This window comes from Kogia breviceps, chromosome 4 (assembly GCF_026419965.1).
Source record: "Kogia breviceps isolate mKogBre1 chromosome 4, mKogBre1 haplotype 1, whole genome shotgun sequence".
Lineage (NCBI taxonomy): Eukaryota > Metazoa > Chordata > Mammalia > Artiodactyla > Physeteridae > Kogia > Kogia breviceps.
In genome coordinates, this window is record NC_081313.1 from 75474300 (window position 1) to 75496027 (window position 21728).

At 37.4% G+C, this 21728-nt stretch overlaps 1 protein-coding gene across 15 annotated transcripts in view; it reads right to left on the reverse strand.

Annotated features, from left to right (window-relative positions):
* The window catches only part of ARB2A (ARB2 cotranscriptional regulator A), a 428393-nt gene extending 413047 nt beyond the window's left edge, over positions 1-15346 (reverse strand). For 5 of the 15 annotated variants that reach the window (XM_067031339.1, XM_059061458.2, XM_067031334.1 and 2 more), the window contains exon 1: positions 15152-15312. The gene's annotated coding sequence lies outside the window, so the exon portion shown is untranslated. Of the gene's footprint in view, positions 1-15151 lie in introns of all 15 variants that reach the window. The other 10 variants (XM_059061464.2, XM_059061459.2, XM_059061461.2 and 7 more) reach the window with 6 other exon arrangements.
* Positions 15347-21728: the final 6382 nt, after the last annotated feature.

Consider the following 21728-nt stretch of genomic DNA (forward strand, 5'->3'; position numbering starts at 1 on the left):
GCAAATATTCATATATTTTATTATTCATTCATGTAAACCTGCTTTTACACACACACACACACACACACACACACACACACATTACAAGGATCCCAAAGTAAGCTGCAAGCCTCCAGGGCTGGCTCTTTACAGACCACTAAGCCTAAGGATATTATTTAAGACAAGTTTAAATAAAGATTCAAAACATAAAATCATAGAACTGGAAAGGCATAGAAGTGGGCTCTTTCACAATTCCAGTCTCTATTTTAATAATGGTTATCTACTAAACAAGGGACACCAGGCTTATATAAAGTCCTGAAACAATTCCAAACCTAACATCACTTCCCTTTTTTAAATGATTGCTTAGACAATCAATATTTTGGAGTTGACTTCTTAAACTGAAGAATCCTACTGTGATTTAATCAGTGAGCCAACAAAACTGTCAGTTCTGAATAAGTACCATTCAGAAGAAAAAGCAAGAAATGAGGTGTAAACTCTGAGGTGCATAGAGATTCTTCATCTGACAAGATAGTCTATTGAATAGGGAACACCTAAACTAAGAAAATGGTTTCCAAAAATAAATAGGTATCAACAAATATGAAAAGTATAATTCAGACACTTATGCTAAAAGTTTATATTTTAAATTTACATGGAAATTCACTATTTCAGGACCTCTGTAGTATAGTTTTAATTTTTTAATTTTATGAAGTAAATAGTTGGTCCTTCACTTATATATTTTAATTTTTAGATATAGCTAATATTCACATGCCTTTAAACATGAGTAGAAAACAGTAATTGGAAAAATGCTAAATGTATTCACTTCCCAACAATAAACCAAAAACTAAAGTTTTGTAATTATGGAATGTATAGAAAAAGACAACCTCATTCGAATGTTCTGCAGAAACTGAAAACAAGTCTTAGGCAGTAATACATCTTAATAAGTAAGGTAACCAACAGTTCCATAATTCTGTATTTGGCTAATTAATTAATTAATTTTTTAAAGTTATTAAAAGAAAAAGAACTACTGAAGGAACAAAAGTCATATAGAAGCATACAGTTTACATAATATATACAGTCAGGTCCTCATTCAAATGGAGGCAATACACACTAAAAATAATAGCCCTAAGGAAACATAGTATCACTTCATTATTGGTTTGGTCAGTGCCTAATACAAAAGTTTAGGACTTTGGTAAAGTTGGGTTCAATATGTGGTGTAGGTTTGACACAGGCAGACCTTCCTATCTTTTTCTAATTTTCAAACTAATTTTAGGATTTCAGAATCATCTGAAATGCATAGTAGACCAGTAAACATTAGGGCTAAATAAACAACTACATGGAAAATGTAAAGCATATATGATATTTTAAAAGTCATATAGCCCAATAAAAGTACAAGATTGATCAAATGAGAAACTTCTCAATGAAGAGGGCAGCAACAGAAGAAAAGGCATTCTCCCTCAAATATCACTGTAATTTTCACCTTAAAGTCAATATGTAAACAATCCCAACTGTTTTATTTACACAGATTTTAAATATTTGACAGACACTGGCAAACTAGCTCATAAATGGGTAAGAGAAGAACCACAAGATTTCAAGCCACATTAAACAGTATATAAACATATGAGTGCAACAAATTCTGACATTTTCAACCCGATTTTCCATTCCAGTCACTTGGAATGCAATGCCAGGTAAATAGAAGAGAGTAGGAAAATCATGGATTAAAAAGTAGTGAGAAATGAGGATGGTGTTCCTTCTACACCCTAAGCATTTCTCACTAAAAAATATGAAAGGTCAGTTCCAGGAGTGGAGAAGTAAGTGCAAACAACTACAAGTTAGAATATAAAACCCTCTGGCTCTTCTCAGCAATCTATGATGTCTTAAGCATAATATGTAGGGCAGACAGACAATCAGTGTCTTCCAAAGTTCACAGTATAATAAATTAATGAAGAAAATAAATCAAATACCATGTTATCTACCCTATCCACATCTTAATTCTCCATTGAATTTAAATGCTTTATAGCTACTACAATACCACGTGGGCAGTTACCTATTAAATCATACCTGGTGTCAAAAAGGGGGAACATACGCAACTCAAAGTTTCCTAAGCCAGACAAGTGTCTTCCCTGAAAGAAGACAAATTATCAGGCTACAGAAGAGTTATGACTGCAAAAGCATTGAGTAATGAGTGCAAAATTAAAATGTTGAAAAACTGAATTCTTTCTCCCTCAGATCAGTAACAAGGTAGAATGCCCACTTTCACCATTAAGTGGATCAACAAAATTAAACATGTATAGGGTACATAAAATGCAGTACTTGCTTGGCTTTGTCCATTAACTTATGAATACCCATTCCTATCATTAAGTGAATTGAGAAAGGTTAATGTAGGTAAGTTATTGATAAATAAAATGTAGTATTTGATTGGCTTTGTTCATAAGTTTATTACAAAAGTAAACTTTGGACACATGGGTAACCTGCCTGCCCTACACATGATGCTTAAGTCAATATACTTAGCTAAGGAAGAAAAAAAAAAGAGATTAGAAGCAAAATTATGCCTGATTGCATTTATATGACTGTTTAACCAGAAAATCCTAGAGAAACTACAAAACAACTACTAATGTTAATAAATCAATTTAACATGGTGAGAGACTACAAGGTAATTATATAAAAAGCAACATTATTTATATAAATATATACATATAAATGTCAAGATCAGAAAATTTGAAAAAAAATTCATTTCAGTGGTGCCAAAAAACATAAAATACCTAAAAGTAAATCTAATAAAAGCTATCCAAGACTGCTACACTAAAAACTATTTTGCTGAGAGAAATCAAAGACAACCTAAATAAAAGCAACGAAATACCATTTTCATGGATTAGAAAACTCAGTATTTTTATGATAACATTTCTCCCCAGATGGATTTAAAGATTCAGCACAACCTCAATCAGAATCACAACAGGCTACTTTGCAGATATTGGCAAGCTAATTCTGAAACTCATATAGAAATGCAAAAGATTTAGAATAACCAAAGCAAATTTCTAGCAGAACAAAGTAGAAGATGTACCTTACCTAATTTCAAGACTTAACATAAAGCTACAGTAATCAAAACAGTTTGGAATTAATATAAAGATAGATATATACATCAATGAAACAGAACAGAGAGTCTAAAAATAGACCAACACACTGGAAGTCAGTTGATTTCCAAAAAAGGTGCTAGTCTATTCAACAGAAGAAAACTCTTCAATAAATGGTGTTGATTCAAATGAATTATCTGTTTGGAAAAAGATAAAAACCAACTCTTACCTCACATCATACATAAAAACTGACTCAACATAGATCACGGACATGAATGTAACACCTAAAATTATAAAACTTTAGAAGAAAACACAGGAGAAAATCTTTGGAACCTTACAGCAGGCAGTTTTCTCAGAACAATAATAAAAAAAACCCCACAAATCATAAAAGGATAAAAATTGATAATCTGTGCCTCATTAAAATTAAAAATGTTTGCTTTCCAAAAAATAACATTAAGAAAATGAAGAAGAAACCACAGAATGGAGAAAATATTTGGAAGACACACACACAAAAAAAACTTGTACATATTATGTATTTTTTAAAACTCTTGCAACCCAATAATAAGACAAGCAAATTTAAAAGTAGGCATAAGATTTAAAGAGCTACCTCTTGATAGAGAGAAGACATACAAATGAGCAATGAAAAGTGGCAGAAGAAAACATTTGGAGGCAACAGAAATGTTCCTTATCTTGACTGTGATGAGAATTTCAAGGAAGTATGCTAAAACATCAAATTATATAAATATGTACAATTTATTGCACTTCAATTATATCTTAAAGCTACAATAGATAAAGGTGGGGAGACTTTTTAAATGTTAAAATAAATGGTAATTGGCATGATTTATTCTATTTCCCTAAAATCTTTACATGTTATGGTAGTACTCATTCCATGGAGAATGATATATCCTGTGGGTAGAAAAAAGTATGACAAATATATAAACTATTACTTGAGGAGGTTTTTACATTTCAGCCAAACCTTATTATTTATTCCAAGAGAAATTAGCAAATACACACAAATAGAAAAATAACCTAAACACCACAAGTATTTAGCTTTGACTATAATTATAACTGCTACTGAAGAATTCGTAAGACTGTCAACCAGAAAAATAGCGCTAAATATTGAAATTTCAAGCAGTCATATACTTTCTTAATACATAAGAAATAATTAGATTTCCAATCCTACTACTCAAGTCAATTGAGCAATATATACACACATGAAGAGAGCAAAAAAGAAACTTAAGCTGATCTTCAATGAGTGTCTAATAACTTACATAGATTTGAGAGAGCTGGGGAGTAGATATGGACATGTGGTATTTCATGCAAAAGTTTTAAAACTAATGACCTTTATTGAATCAGCAGACCTAGCCTACAGTTTCCTATCCTACATTCATTCACATAATAAAAATTTATTAAATGCCTCAAACATATCAGATTCTGTGTTTGACAAAAGCAATGCCAAAAGGCAGTAGAATATACGGTTAAAACAACTGACACTGGAGCCAGAATGCCTGTGCTTAAATTTTAACTCTGCCATTTATTCTATGTAATACCTAGGGCAAGGTACTTAACCTCCAGGTGTGCAGTGAAAGGTTAACTCAGAAGGCTTGGGATGTCCAATATCTGTATATTCTATAGAAAGGACTGGCCCTTGACTGGTTTCTGGGAGTTAACCTATAAGTCCTTGGAGGATCATGCCTGATAATAGTATCTCCATATGCCTGAGGCCTTGGGCCATGCCATACAGTTTATACTAACCATATGATTTATGGTGAATGCATGTTTTTATTCACCTGGATCCTGTGGCATGCTGTATCAGTTTGATCTCTGCGGGGGCTGGAGATTGAGTTGGTGATGGGGGCACTCCACGACTATGTGACTGACGCTCTAAAAACACTCAGGACACCAAGGCTCAGGGGAGCGTCCTTGGTTGCTAACACTTTGCACTTGTTGTCACACACGGTTGCTGGGAGAATTAAGCACTTTCTGTATGACTTTTGAGAGAGGACAAGTGGAAGCTAATACCTAGTGTCTCCTGGACTCAGCCCTATGTGCTTTTTCCATTTGCTGTTTTTAATCTGTATCCTTTCACTGTAGTAGACTGAAACTGTGAATTTAATAGCTTTTCTGAGTTCTGTACTTCCAGAAAATCATCAAACCTAAGGGAGGTCCTGAGGACCCTCAATACTGTAACCTTGTTTCCACATCTAAAAAATGCACTTAACGTTAGTACCTACTTAAAGGATAGCTATGGGGATCAAACGAACTAATGTATTTTTTAAAAATAAATTTATTTATTTTTATTTTTGGCTGTGTTGGGTCTTCGTTGCTGTGTGCAGGTTTTCTCTAGTTGCAATGAGTGGGAGCTACTCTTCATTGCGGTGCATGGGCTCCTCATTGCGGTGGCTTCTCTTGTTGCGGAGCATGGGCTTTAGGCATGCAGGCTTCAGTAGTTGCAGCATGCAGGCTCAGTAGCTGTGGCTCGCGGGCTCTAGAGCACAGGCTCAGTAGTTGTGGCACACGGGCTTAGTTGCTCCGCAGCATGTGGGATCTTCCTGGACCAGGGCTTGAACCCGTGTCCCCTGCATTGGCAGGAGGATTCTTAACCACTGTGCCACCAGGGAAGCCCTGAACTAATGTATTTTATGTTCTTAGAACAATACCTGGCATATAATGTTTGCTGCTTCTCATGCTGTTACAAAAATAAATGGTCCTAGCAACTGAATAGCTTGATCTAGTGAGAGAGGCCATTAACTAATAAAATTGCAAGTGCTAAAACATTATGCATAATGTACCAAAGGAACAAGGAGCATCACTTCCTTCTTTCGATCCCCAACACTGTTGTCTTAATTTAGGTCCCCATTATCACTCATTTTCTAACTTAGAATATCCTCTTAACAATATAATCTTTACAGGATTCCCTGACATCACCATAACCACTGCCACCACCAGCCCCACCACTGCCTGACCCAACTGCATATTCCTTTAACCTGATTCCACATTCTTAGAATCCATTCCCACACACAATTCCCTGATTTCTATTGATATAAACTGATGAAAATCACACACATCTTCGTGTAAACTTTTTACCTCACTCTCTGGGGTCTGTTTAGACTCAAGTTTGGTTATAGGTCTAGAAGCAAGGGAAGGTGGTTGGAGTAAGAAAAGAGGAAGATCAGCAATCCATTGTGGGCAACTAAGGGGAGGCCATTACAGGTTCTTTAGACCAGGGGAGACAGGCCTCCTGGGAAGGAGTAGAAGGGTTGCTTCTACTGGCAAAGAAGGTTCAAGAGAATTTAGAGATCCAAGGTGTCTAGCTTCACCAGAATCTGCTTATATGTACCCATCCCAATTGTCAAGGTCCCAATCCTTCCTTTAGAATTGCGAATTCAAGTTGTGCTGTAATTCGGTCAACCACGTGATTTGTTTTACAGAAACCTTAGTACTGCAACTACTTTTAGGGCAGCAGTAGAAACCAACTGGTACCTGGAAGTGGAATGCTGCCATACCAAAAACCTCAAGAATGGCTTGAGGAACCAGGCAGAGGGCTCTGAAAAGAGTGTTAGAGAAAGCCTACAGCAGCCCGAAGAATCTGTTAATAGATGCCCCATGGTCTTTGATAAGGCCGTGGGTGAGGACCTGCAAGAAAGCAAAGTAAATGTTATTGGAAACTCTAGGAAGGGGTTGTTATGTAGTGGCAGCAATTTCAGTATCCCATGGAATTATATGGAAAGTAGAAAATGTACCTAATGAAGTGGTTGATCTAACAAGGAGATTTCCAACTAGAGTGCTGAATGTGCCACCTGGTTTTTTGCTGCTTATAGTAAAGCATGAGAAACCAGAAATAAACTAATAAAAGGACTGTTAAACAAAAAGGAGCCACAACTTTCTCTGTAAAATATACTGTCAAGGGAATGAAAAAAGCCAGAGACTGAGAGAAAATATTTTCAAAAGACATACCTAATAAAGGTATCTTATTCAATATATATGAATAACTCTTAAAACTCAATAAGAAAACAACCCAATTAAAAAATGGGCAAAAGACCTGAACAGACATCTCACCAAAGAAGATATACAGATGGAAAATAAGCTTACAAAAAGATGTTCGACATCATGTCATTAAGGAATTGCAAATTAAAACAACAATGGGATACCACTACACACCTATCTGAATGGCTAAAATCCTTAACACTGACAACACCAAATGCTGACAAGGATATGGAGCAACAAGAAGTCTCACTCATTGTTGGTGAGAATGCAAAATGATACAGCTATGTTGGAAGAAAATTTGGCAGTTTCTTTCAAAATTAAACATATTCTCACCATACGATCCAGAATCATGCTCCTTGGCATTTACCCAAATTAGTTGAAAACTTATGTCCACACAAAAATCTGCATACAGATATTAATAGTAACTTTATTCATTACTGACAAGCTTAGAAACAACAAAGGTGTCCTTCAGTAGGTGAATGAATAAATCAATTGTGGTACATCCATACAAAAGAATATTCAGCAGCACTCAAAAAAAAAAGCTATCAAGCCATGAAAAGACAGGGAGGAAACTTAAAAGTATATTACTAAGTGAAAGAAGCCAACCAGCAAAGGCCTGCATACTGTACAATTCCAACTATATGATATTCTAGAAAAGGGAAAACTATGGAGACTATAAAGATCAGTGGTTGCCAGGGGTTAGGGAGGAAGGATGGCTGAATATGCATAATAGAGAGGATTTTTTAGGGAAGTGAAACTAATCTGTATGATGCTCGGATGTTTTCAATGATAAAATGGAGTCATCTAGTTTCTTAGAAGTACTTGCAGTGTTCCTAATGCAGACTGAATTTCACCATTAAATCACTCACACTGTTTCAGAATAATGAAATATTACCTACAAACAATAATACTCTTACAATTACCTGTGAAATACATTAGCATGAATTGATTTTATCATATTAGTCACCTAGAAAAAAGTAGGAAAAGACCCTAAAAGAACAGGCTACAGATCAAAAATGCTTTGATGGTGGACGAAAGAGGTCCAAAATGGTCTCCAGTAAAACCAACTTTGTTGGATCCTAGAACCAAACCTAGAGCCATCCTGTATAAAGTTCAGTCCAGAATCCAACCTACAGGAAAGACTCTACCACCTATCATTTTCCATTCCATTTTTCCTCCTTCCTTTGTTCTACTTCCATGTACCAACTTTTTTGCTCAATCACTTTAGATGGTATATAATCTAAAAGTCCTCTTTGAGGCTTTTCTTTCAAGTTTTTGAACAATTTCAGATGATTCAACTTTAAAGTGGGTCTACAGGAAACTGAGTTCATCGAACTCTTAACAGTCTTCCACTAGAGCACACGGAACCCAACCACTGATTAAGAAAAAGAAAAAAGATCAGCCATGAACTGGTGTATTAGTCTGCTCCAGCTACCATAACAAAATACTGGGATGGCTCAAACAGCAGAACTTTATTTTCTCACAGTTCTGAAGGCTAGAAATCTCAGATCAAGGTCTGGCAGGGTTGGTTTTTGGTGAGAACTTTTTTCTTGGCTTTTAGACAGTCACCTTGTTGCTGTGTCCTAACATGATAGAGAGGGCAATCAAGTGAGATCTCAGGGGTCTCTTCATAGAAAGACACCAATCCTATCAGATCAGGGTCCCACCCATATGACCTCATTTAACCTTAATTACTTTGAGGGGGTTAGGGCTTCAACATACGAATTTTGAGAGAATGCAACTGAGTCCACAGCAATTAGAAAGTATCAAGGGATAACATCATGTTTAGGAACATTTGTGTTATAACATTCTTGATACTTTTCCAAACAGCCTCAATCTTAGAAGATAGGGTGCTTCAACATCATCATTTCACTTGGCCCTGCTTTCAAATGCTAAAGCCACTTTTATCCCTAATCAGAGGAAGGAAGAAGCAGAGAAAGGAGATGTGAAAGGTTTTGGACAATTACACAGTTAGATGGCACAGTCAGCACAAGAGATAACTTCCACTTCTAACACCAATTACAAGTTCAAAGGACTCCCAAAGCCCTGTCAGGCTTGATAATTCACTAGGAAGACCCAAAGAACTCACTGAAAACTGTTATACTCATGATTATAGTTTACCACAGGAAAATTAATACAGATTAACATCAGGGAAGGGAAAAAACATATCAGACAAAGTTCAGGAGAGTACCAAACATAGAGCTGCTGATGTCCTCTCTCTGTGAAGTTATGGACATGTTGTTCTCTTGCTAATTATATGTCGTAATATGCACAGACTATTGTCAACCTGGAAAGCTCACAGGAGACATGGTGTTCAGAGTTTTATTGGGGCTCCATTACACAGGCATGACTGAATGACTGCCTACATGGTTGGTCTCAGTTTCCAGGTCAACTGATACCAAGGGACCCAAAGCCCCTACCCTAAGTCACATAGTCTCTCTGGCTACGGGCAGCCCCTACCCTAAATCACACTGTTACACAATGTGACCCAAAGCTCCAAGGAAAACAAAAATACTAGAGATTACCATCCAGAAGCTGAGGGCAAAGGCCAGACCTCTTTTGGGGCAAGGTTAAATCCTTTACCATGCAGGAGACAAGAGAAACCATTCAATAGTTCCTATTGCCTACAGAGGCAAGTCCAGGCCCCTTATCAAACTATACAACATTCTCCTCACATCCTCTGCCCCTCCCCCCATGACTTGGTTCCTATCTCTTTCTCCAAATCCATCTCTCATTACAATCAAACTTTCTGCTCTAGTAGTTGCAAATTCCTTTCAGTGTTTTACAAATACCAGACTGCTGAGAGCTATTTCTTCTGTCTAGAAAGCCTTTCCACTTTTTTCTTTTAAATCTCTTAGATTTATCACTTTAAATTTATTTATTTATTTATTTATTTATTTATTTTTGGCTGTGTTGGGTCTTCGTTTCTGCGCGAGGGCTTTCTCCAGTTGCAGCAAGCGGGGACCACTCTTCATTGCAGTGCGCAGGCCTCTCACTATCGTGGCCTCTCTTGGTGCAGAGCACAGGCTCCAGACGCGCAGGCTCAGTAGTTGTGGCTCACGGGCCTAGTTGCTCCACGGCATGTGGGATCTCCCCAGACCAGGGCTCGAACCCGTGTCCCCTGCATTGGCAGGCAGATTCTCAACCACTGTGCCACCAGGGAAGCCCATCCACTTTATTTTTAAATGACTCATCCTTAACTTTTCAACTTAGGTATCATTTTCTCCACAAAGCCTTTCAATAACCCCAGGTAAGGCATTGTGCCTCTCCCATAACCATCCTATACATACTTCTATCATAATACAAAAAAATTTTCCTGAAGTCTTGTCTTTATAGCAGACACCCCAACCAGCACATAAGATCCTCAAGTATGGGGTCCAGACTGCCTTATGACTAGGTATCCATCTTTTACTGATTCAGATAACTGAGACCCTGCCTAACTACTGCCCTGTTTTCCTTGCCTCATATTTCAGTTCATGCAGATCTTGGGCCCTTCTCTGTTCCTTTATCCCTCCCTTCTCTCCATCTCTTTCGAGACCAGTGCCCAATCCCCATTCAGCTAACACTTTTTGACAAACCCCCTTTCTTTTCTGCCAATACTTCCTTTACCTCCTGATCTGATCCTTCCTCTCCTCTCTGCCACCCAACCAATTCCTGGATATTACCATTTAAGATAAATACTCTAACTACATTAAAGGTTATTAAACCAAATGGACCAAGATGATTGATTAATTCCCGACCTACTTGAGTTAGTAACAGAGTCATTTCCATAGTACAGACAAAAATGATGATATCAAGAAGAATGGGGTAATTCAAATCAAGAAAGCATCTCACCTATCAATTAATCAAACTTTTCAACTTCTTGAACTGCATCACCTCTAGTTATAATCTTGGTCACAATTCTAGCTTGTTCCATGTTCTAAACAAAGCACACAAAACTAAGCTATGCTTTGTAAATGAAAAGGGTATCACACTCCTTCATTACCTTGGATATTAACTCCAAATTGTTTTTTAAAAAGAGATACTGTATCCGTTGAGCCACATATAATATCTTTCATGTTGCTTTCTTATACCTATCACAGATAATGGCAATGTGATTAGCAGGGGATAGGAATAGTAGCCACATCCCACAGCCACTGGCAGTTACAATGTTGGGTATTAGTTGCTATCATTCCCTTAATTAGCTATTAAAGGGCCTTACAAGGCCCAAATCCACAATCTTAGTCTTATTAGTACCTCTCTAACCTCTGAGCAAATCAACCCTAAGTATATTATCAACCTAGACCATGCTTAAAATATTCAATCTGCTATAAAGAAATGGAAACAAACATACAATAAATGCTTTGCTTCAATGATCTGTCTTCACAGTGATATTTTTCCCTACAGTAAAAATTATCTATGTTATCTATATTGCAGTATCTATATTACAAAAATGAACTGTTCTCAAAAAAAAGGAGACAAGAATACAATATCAAGGAAAGCAGCACAGCACTGTTACCTCTAAATTAACTTTAACTTAGCTGTAAAATGTTAAGCAAGTCACTCATCTGCTACCTCATCTGTAGCAAATTAATCAATTTTAATTTGTCAAAGAGTGATAAGCAAAAATGTGGTACAATTTTTCATTTATTACTTTAAATCAAAGCAAAGTAATCAACTTAAATAAGCTTTATAACTGAAACTGTTAGCTAAAGGCAGTACCCAAAGAGTATTTAATAAATAGGGTACAAAACATTCAATAGTTAAAAAAAAAAAAAAAGATGTGTTACCTTGCACTAATGGGTCATCAGCCGTTCTGAATTTAAAAATTCCTTCCTCTCTTAAACAGATAGTCTAAAAATATTTTTTAACAATGCTGAACATTGTTAAATTACACATTACTCATTAAATTACTCAAACCTCATTACTCTATGGTTGGAAATGATGTGATACATGGTCTGAACAACTTAGTTTACTTCTGTAGGACTGTATACACTGCACACCCTCCACACACTAACTGCTGAACCAGATGAACCGACATATGTTACTTGGTATACAGTAGGTCTTACTGAATCACTTAAGGCCAAGTGGCTGACTTCAGAACCACATGCTGAGATACAGCCGGTGATTTGCACTTTCACCCTGTCCCCCATCCCACTCCAATCTGTAGAGCTATATTACTTTCTGTCACTTTGTTGCCAGGTCCCCTTCTTCTGCTGTCAGTTCTGGTGCTTACGGTCCATTACTGTTACTGATCTCCTTTGCCATTCTGCATCTAGCTACATCCAACTTCTAACACTTCTTTTTCTATTTCTTCATCATTTTTCTCTCTTTTCCTGCTCTTCTCAGCTACCAGAAAAAAAGAGATCTACTTCACAGCCATAGTCAGCCAATTGATACACTCCTTTCCTTCTAAATAAAAAGAAAAAAGAATCAAAGCAGGTGGGTATGATCTTTGGCTTTTCAGAACTCTTTTCATCACAGTCTGATACCCAGAGGTTCATTCACTGTTACAAAATATGCTTTATGGTTTCTTTTACTTCTAAGTTTGGAGTTACTGCAGATACTTGGTCTATAGACAATTTAAGTTTTCACAACTACAGTATTTTAGGGTTAAAAAAGTAACAGAAGACAAGGTGGCTGCTTTCTTAACCCTTAAAAAATTTACCCAAAAAACCTGCAAAATTTTCTATTAAGATCAGACCTTAAGGGGAGTTCCCTGGTGGTCTAGTCGTTAGGATTCTGGGCTTTCACTGCCACGGCCCAGGTTCAAACCCTGGGAACTGAGATCCCACAAGCCATGTGGCACCGCCAAAAAAAAAAAAAAATCAGATCTTAAATGAATAGTGCTCCAAAGAAGATATACATAGGGCCAAAAAGCATATAAAAAGATGCTTAGGGCTTCCCTGGTGGTGCAGTGGTTGGGAGTCCGCCTGCCGATGCAGGGGACACGGGTTCGTGCCCCGGTCCGGGAGGATCCCATGTGCCGCGGAGCGGCTGGGCCCGTGGGCCATGGCCGCTGAGCCTGCGCGTCCGGAGCCTGTGCTCCGCAGCGGGAGAGGCCACAACAGTGAGAGGCCCGCGTAGCACAAAAAAAAAAAAAAAAGATGCTTAACATCACCAACCAGTAGGGAAGTCAAAACCACTGAGATACTACTTCATACCCATTAGGATGGCTATTATTAAAAAATAAAATAAAGGAGAAAATGTGCTTGGTGAGGACGTGGAGAAGTGTTGATGATGATGCAGAGAAAATGGAGCCTCCATGCATTGCCAGTAGGAATGTAAAACAGTGTAGCCGTTGTTGTTAATAATATGTCAATACTTAAAAAAATAAACATAGAATTAACAAATAATCCAGCACTTCCACTTCTAGGTATATAACCAAAAGAATTAAAGCAGAAGACTCAAACAGATATCTGCACACTCATGTTCATAGCAGCATTATTCAAAATAGCCAACAGGTGGAAGCAACCCCAGCATTCACAGACAAAATGAATAAACAAATTGTAGTCTATATATACAGTGGAATATTATTCAGCCTTAAAGAGGAAGAACATTTTAACATATGCTACAACATACATGAATGAACCTTGAAGACACTATGCTAAGCAAAATAAGCCAATGAAAAAAGGACAAATGTCGTATGATTCCACTTATATGAGGTATCTAGAGCAGAAAGAGAAAATTCATCAAGAAAGTAGACTAGCGGTTGCCCAGTGCTGAGGAGAGAGGGGAATGGGGAGTTAATGTTTAATGGGTATGGAGTTTCATTCGGGAAAAAGATGAAAAGATCTGGAAATGGATGGTAGTGACAGCTGCATAACAATGAGAATGTACTTTGACGACCCTATTTAAAACAGCATCCTCCATCATTCTCTCTCCCCTCAATGTGCTTTATTTTTCTTCATAGCCCTTATCACTACCTGATATATCTACTTGCTAACTGTCCTCCTCCATCTGCTACATTGTAAATTTCAAAACAAAGACTGCCCATTTTGTTCACTATTGGAAGCCCAGCAACTAGAACACCACCTGGCACACTGAAGATGGCGCATAAATACCTGATAATGGAATAAGTGGGTGCATGGTTATGGTTTCACAGGTCATGCTGCCCTCTTGGCGTTGGTGCTATTCTACCATTTATCAGCTTCACAACAGCCACTGCTTCTAAGCCATCCAGAGCATTCCTTGTTTAGGCTTAAGTGGAAGCAACACTTAAAGAATCAGATAGAAGCCTGGTAACAGTATGTCAAAAAACTGCTCCCTGACTTATTTTCTAAATACATCAAATGAATACAGTATATCTGTCCCTCACAATGAGGGATAAAAAACAAGCACTAAGAATACACCTCTAACACCGCCTTAAGACAAAAAGATACCGTGGATTGCATCACATTTCACCTGTTTTGATAAATGGTACAAGGCACTCACTAGCCTGAAAACCAAAGGATTTTCCCTCTGCAACTTTTCAGAGGATTTGGAGAAACAGACAAAGGCAACAAGACTGTCAATCAATACAGCCAAAAATTAAGTAACCAATTACTTGGCATAACAAATACACACTCTGGAGCACTAGAAGAATATGTTAAATCTCTGGATGAGGGAAAGAGAAGACTGCCTCCAAAATATACCTAACTTTATTTCAAAGTCAAAAGTATTCAATTAAGAATTCATCCCAGTGAAATGTCCCACCAGAGCCCATGCATGTTACAAGTTTGTGGAGCATTTTATAACTGCACTTTAATCTTCTGTCTACAACGAATGTCTTCTGGTAAAGGTTTGGCAGGTGATGATCATTTTCGTAGAAAAATCTTCAACCAGAGAACCACCAAACCTCCCCACCTGAGAAAGCTTAGAAAGGCCCATTTCGCTACAGTCTCTAGGCTCCCAGAACCCCAAACGTCCAAGAGTAAGGAGACTCATCCAGGGAACACACGTGTCCTGCCCCGCCTCGGAAGTGGAAATGGCAGGTGTAAGCTGCCCATCAGCGGGGGCCTGGACACAGGGCAGAAGTGTCCGCAGGAAACGCGGCGCCAGCGACCCCCGCCCGAGACGAACCAAGGCCAGCCTCTTCCTCTGATTCCAGCCCGGGCCTGCCCCCCGGGAGTTCACAACCCGGCAAACGCAGGTCCTACCTGAGCTCTGCCCCCAGCTACAGGGCTGTGGGGGGAGGCGGGAGGAGGCGTGGCCTTCCAGCTCGCCAGCCGAACTCCCTCGTGCGGTTGTTACGACTTTCCCTCTCCGGATCCGCGCCCCGAACAAGTTCCAGTTGCACTTCCGGGGTCCGCAGGAGACTGAAACGTCATTGCGCACACGTCGGCGGCGGCCACCGCGACAAGCCGGAAGGAGGCGGGGCGTGGTCTCTGGATCGGTTCTTGTGGCGGTAGGTGGGCAGGGAGAGAGAGGAATGCGGGAGGGAAGGATTGTCCTGTTATGTGATTGTGGGCTCTCTTCGCCTTTCCTTGTGAAGTAAGGGACACCCCTTCCTGGGTAACTTCAGAGTATGGGGCCACCGTGAAGCCTTGTTCTCCAAGCGGAGTTTAAAAACAGTTGGGAGAGTGCCCATGCCACTAATTGCCCACTCTCCCACACTTGGTTTATCCCGCTTCACCTGGTCCCTTCAACCCCAGAAAGGACAGGCGGTGGAAAAGTCTAGATTTAGAAGATTAAATTTACCTGTAAATTATGACTTACGTGAAGTATGTACTCATTTTCTTATCTACTGACTGCTAATAGGATAGATTGGAAACAGCTGTGTAAAGCTAGAATCACATCGTTAACAGTGGGTTGGATCTAAAGTCAGCCTTTACGGTAAAAATCCCTGAGAGTAAAAATTACTCATGAAAATCCCCTAAGTGGCCCACAAAGTGCAGGATACGTGATGTTAAGTATAAACTCTAGGTCTTTAATTCTTACGCACACTTGAATGTGAGACCTCTTAGCTAGTTTATATGTTTTCATGGAAAGGGAGTTTGTAGATATCTGGGCATGTAAACAATCCTGATAAATCCAAGGGGCAACACTTAGTTTTCACCTTGCTTAACCATTCACCAGCATTTGACACAGTTCATCACATCTTCCTTTTTGAAACTTGAAACGCTTTCTTCGACTTTTGTGAACTCACAGAGCTCTTTTGATTCTTCTTTGCTAGACTCTGCCTCATTTCTTAGTGTGTCCCAGCTCTCTTCCCTTCTTTAGCCACCTTTATTCCCCAGGTAATCTCATTCTTTCCTTCACTGTCTTTTATATAGCATCACTATGCTGATGGCTTCCAAATATCCATTTCCAGCCCTGATTTCTTTGATTTATATACTAACGTATCTAACTTCTTAATCAGCATATCTACTAGGATATTTAACATGCATTTCAAACTATTTTCTGTTTCCAAAACCTGTTTCCCTCTTCCTGTTGCATATCTTTACATCTCAGTAAATGACATATTAATTCTTAGAATTGTTCAGGTCATAGTTTGATTCTTCTTTCTCTCAAGTTTCACGTCCAGTCAGTCCCTCAGCAAAATCTATCGGCTCTTTTCAAAAGGTATCCTAAATCTAACCAATTCTCACCACCTCTACAACTACTATGCTAGTCCTCACTGGATGCTCTGTTTCTTAATTTTTCTACACACTTCTGTTCTTACTTTTCTACAATCTAGTCTCCACTTGGAATAGATGAATTGCCAGAAGCTCTCTGTGGACTACTTTAGGCATTAAAACTCATGGACTAATTTGAGAATTAAAACTCCAAGTGGTTCCCTTGCTTGGGGGGTGGGACACACTTTTGTGACTCTTACCACCAGGAGACCTACCAGCTTCTCACTTTGAAAATCATATAAAAATTCTCTTTTGGGCTTCCCTGGTGGCGCAGTGGTTGAGAGTCCACCTGCTGATGCAGGGGACGTGGGTTCATGCCCCGGTCCAGGAAGATCCCACATGCCGCAGAGCGGCTGGGCCCGTGAGCCATGGCTGCTGAGCCTGCGCGTCCGGAGCCTGTGCTCCGCAACCGGAGAGGCCACAACAGTGAGAGGCCCGCGTACCGCAAAAAAAAAAAAAAAATTCTCTTTTGACAGTGGGAGAGGAAAAGTGAGCATTTTCAAATATACCCAGAGCTCTCTATTTTCCTTAATAAAATCTGCCTTTAAGGGAAACTATTTTACCAGAGCCTAACCAACTGGGGGGTTACCAACCTAGTGGAATGAAAATATTCAACTCCAGACCACTCTAGCCTTTGAAGTGTAAGGAAAGTGGACAACATGCAGAAACAGAAGGGGACAGTAAGCAGAGAGATGAAAACATTAAGAAGGAATCAAAAGGACATGCTGGAAATCCAAAACACAGGAACTGAAATGTAAAACACCTTTGGTAGGCACATGAGTAGACTGGACACAACCAAGGAAGGAATCTAGATTTAGGATATATCAATAGAAACTTCCAAAACTGAAAAGAAAAAAGAATGAAAAAAGATGAAACAGAGAATATCCAAGAAAAGTGGGGAAATTACAAAAAGTTTAGCATATGCATAATGGGAATGCTAGAAGGAGGAGAGAGAAAAGGAACAAAGGAACTATTTGAAGTAAGGACAGAATTTTCCAAAATTAATGACAGATTAAAACCCACAGATACTGGAAGCTTAGAGGACTCTAAACTGGGTAAATACTAAAAAATTACACTTGGGCATATATAATCAAACAGCAGAAAATGAAAGGCTATGAGAAAATCTTGAAAGAGGTCAGAGGGGAGAAAACAAGCAATGTTGCCTACAGAGAAAAAATAAGATATGAATTACATTGAACTTTTCTTCAGAAACTATGCAAAAAGAAAATGGAATGATATATTTAAAGTCTTGAAGACCTAGAATTTGATATCCAGTGAAATTATTCTTAGAAAATAGAGGAAAGATAAAGACTCTCTCAGACAAACAAAAATTGAGGGAAATGGTCACCAGTGGACTTGCCCTGCAAGAAGTGTTAAAAGAAGTTCTTCAAAGAGATAGAAATGTTATACATCAGAAATTTGGATCTACATGAAGAAAGAGTTTTGGGAAGGAATAAATGAAGGTAAAATATTTTTTAAACTTTTCTTAATTGATGTAACAGATAACACTGTTCAAAATAATATAAACATTGTGTTCTTTGATTATAGCTTATGGGTAAGTGAAATGAATGACAGCAGTGTTATAAAGGACAGGAGGGAGAAATTGAAAATACTTTGTACTTTCACTACCCATGAAGCATTATAGTGTTATTTGAAAGTGAACTTAGGTAAGTTGTAAATACATATTGCAAATTCTAAGGCAACCATTTTAGAACATCCAAAAAAAAAGTTTTAATTGGTATCTTAAGAGAGGATGGAAACTGGAATCATAAAAAATGTTCAATTAAAATCAGAGAAGGCAGAAAAAGTTTGGAAGACCATAAAAGAAAAAAGAAGAATGAATGAAGAGAATCAATGAATAGAAAACATTTAAAGTGATTTAGATCATATTGGATTTTTAAATAACTAAGATTGAGACATTCCAAAATTATCCTAATGTAAACAAAAGCCATAATGCATGCCTAGCTTATAATCTAGGGGTAGGGAAAAAGATCTGACAGAGAAGGTTTAGATTGTAGTATTACAAGAAAAATTAGGATTTCTGCTTATTTCCCCCACCCCCAAGCACTACATATTCAATATATGTTATATTATGACATATATATGTGTGTATGTATAGATATATATAAATAAGAGAAACTTTGAATTTTAAAACATTATGTCAAATAATTATGTAAAAATCATGTTTTCAAGCTTGAAATGGTACTTCCTCATTGGAATATTAGGACTGAGTAATTCTTCAATCTCTTCTTGGTACTTTTATGAACTTTCCCTTCCAGTTTATATCTCAATTCTGAACTCTTTTATTCCTAGTTCTCCACAATTACTTCTTTAAGCACAAAATTTACTCTTAACTCTTCTTCATTCTAATCCTCTTATACACCGATGTCTGTATTGTGAGCAACCTGATTATTCCCAAATACCCTCAGAAGCTTATTCCACCTCCCAATATTCACTGGAACTTGATATATTTAATGTTGAGTATGGTCAGTGGGCTTTTAAGATATATTCCCACATCCTTATAATGACCTTTCTTTCTTATACACACACACACACACACACACACACACACACACACACACACACACACACACTACATTCCTGTAGTAAATCTGAGCTGTGAGTACAACTATGTGATGAGTTGTGTGAGTTCTCCTAAGAGAGAGAGAAAAGACAAGTAATAGAGACTGATCCCAAGCTAGTTCATTGTTGGAATCATTAGGACTTAAAGAGCTATAAGTATATAATATACTTAATGACTTAAAGGAAAAGAATACTCACATTGAATGAAAATACAGGAATTCTCAGCAGAGATGTAACATTTATAATAAAGAACCAAATGGAAATTCTATTACAAAACAACAAAATATCTGAAATTTTTAAAAATTCACTTGATGGGCTTAACAGCAGAATGGAGATTGTGAAGATAGAGTCAGTGAACTTGGACATACATAACACAAAAATAGCATACCTATGCACAAGAAAGTCAAACTTCTGTGAACCAACAATAAAGAGAAAATCTTGAAAGCTGCAGGAATAAAATGACACATTCACATAGGAGAACAGTGATCCAAATGATCAGAACTTGGGTCTTCTCATCAGAAACAGTGGAAGCCAGAAGAGAGTGGATCGTTTTTGAAGTGCTGAAAGAAAAAGACAGTCAATCCAGAATTCTGTATCTAGTGAAATATCCTTCAAGAGTGGTGAAATAAAAAGTTTTAGGTAAAAGGCTTTATCACAAGCAGATCTGCACTACAAAAAATGCTAAAGGAAGGGAAGTAAAATCAAATGGCAATTGAAATCTTCAGGAAGAAAAAGCATCAAAAGTAGCAAATATCTCAGTAAATATATGTTTTACCTCTTAATTTCATTAAAATACATATAACTGTTTAAAACAAAAATTATAACATTGTCTAGTAAGGCTTATTATATCTTTTGATATAGTACATATGAAAGCTAGCTATACCATAAAGGGCAGGGTGAGGTAAGTAGTGAATGTACCTTTATACTCTATAGAAAGTTAAGGATATACGTTTTAATACTTAGAATAACCACTAAAAGAAATGAAAAGAAATGTAAAAAGCCAATAGATAAATTAAAATGTATAAGAATGTTCATAGTTTATTTACAATAGCCCCAAACTATAAATAATCCAGATAGCCATCAGGCAGTGGCATAAACAAATTTTTGTATATTCATGCAATAGACTACTAAACAATGGAAAGGAACAAGCCACTAATACCTGGAACAACATGAATGAACCTCAAAACATTAAGCTGAGTGAAAGAAGCCTTGCACACAAAAAAAGGTATGCAGGTTATAATTTCATTTATATGAAATTCTAGAACAGGCAAAACTAATCTATGGTGGAAAAACTAGATCAAAAACACTAAGTTTAAAAAAAAAAAAAAAAAAAAAACACCAAGTTTGGAAGGTACCTGGCTTGTTCAAACAGTTCTAAGAAGACCAAAGTGGCTGGAAAGAAGAAAAAGAAGAGTAGTAGAAGAGGAAAGAGGGATGTGTGAATGAGGGATCATGTAGGCTATTGTTAAGACTTTTTACTCTGAATGAAAAGGGGAGTCACTGTAAGTAGAGGAGAGACACTTGCCAGGGTCTCTATGGCTGCTTTAAGAATTGACTGTAAGGGGTCAGTATAGAACTAGGTAGACAATTTGGGAGGCTATTTTGTTCATCTAGATGAACAGTGATGGTGACTTGGACTCAATAAGTTTTAGCTCTTAATGTTATTTAAATTCAAGATAGGTTTTTCGTCATTGAATTTTTAAAAATATTCAGATATAATATATTTAATTTTTAAGAAATATTTCTTATTTTCTGATTGCTTATTTTACATAGTAGGATGTTCTTTTATGTTTACAATATCATCTGAAAATTCTTTTCTTCTGTTTCCTCAACCATCTCTCTTTCCTCTAAGATTGGTTATTCTGTATTGTCATCCTTGTCTTTGATTTTCTGCGAATATCTGGTGATCCCTGATTTTCTGTTTAGGTCTTTGTAAAATGGGTTATGTTGATTAGTTTAGAGGTAACTAGAATGTTTTTCCTTCCAATATTTTATCATGAATATATACAAACATAAAGAAAGTTAAAATAATATTACAGTGGACATGTGTCCCCACTACCTAGACTCTCCTGTTAACATTTTATTATACTGTACTAGCTTTGTCATATAACTGTTTACATATTTATCTTCTATTGAGCCATTGATTTATCTTTTTTTTAAAAAAAAAAAAGCATTTGAAAGTAAATCATAGCATTAATTTTTCCTGTAGTTGTGTAAGTGGAGGTTTTCTAAACAGGAGGGAAAAATGAGGCTCTGAGTCAGTAGATAGGGCTTTTCCTAGTCACAATTACCTTAAGGATATAGGGGTGGAAAATAGAAAGGTAAGCTGAACTCTCTCACAGTTATTAAACTAAGAGGGGTTTTATTATTGTGGAGGAGAATTTCCCTCCTGGTCTGTCTTTCTGTCTCCCTCCCCACAACCCCCAGTCAATTTTGTACCTTTTTCAGAGGAACAGTGTAACCTCAAGCTTTGCTATGTGATATTTTTCTCCTATATCATTTATTTGTTTAGATGTTAAGATTTAGCTGTTTGTGA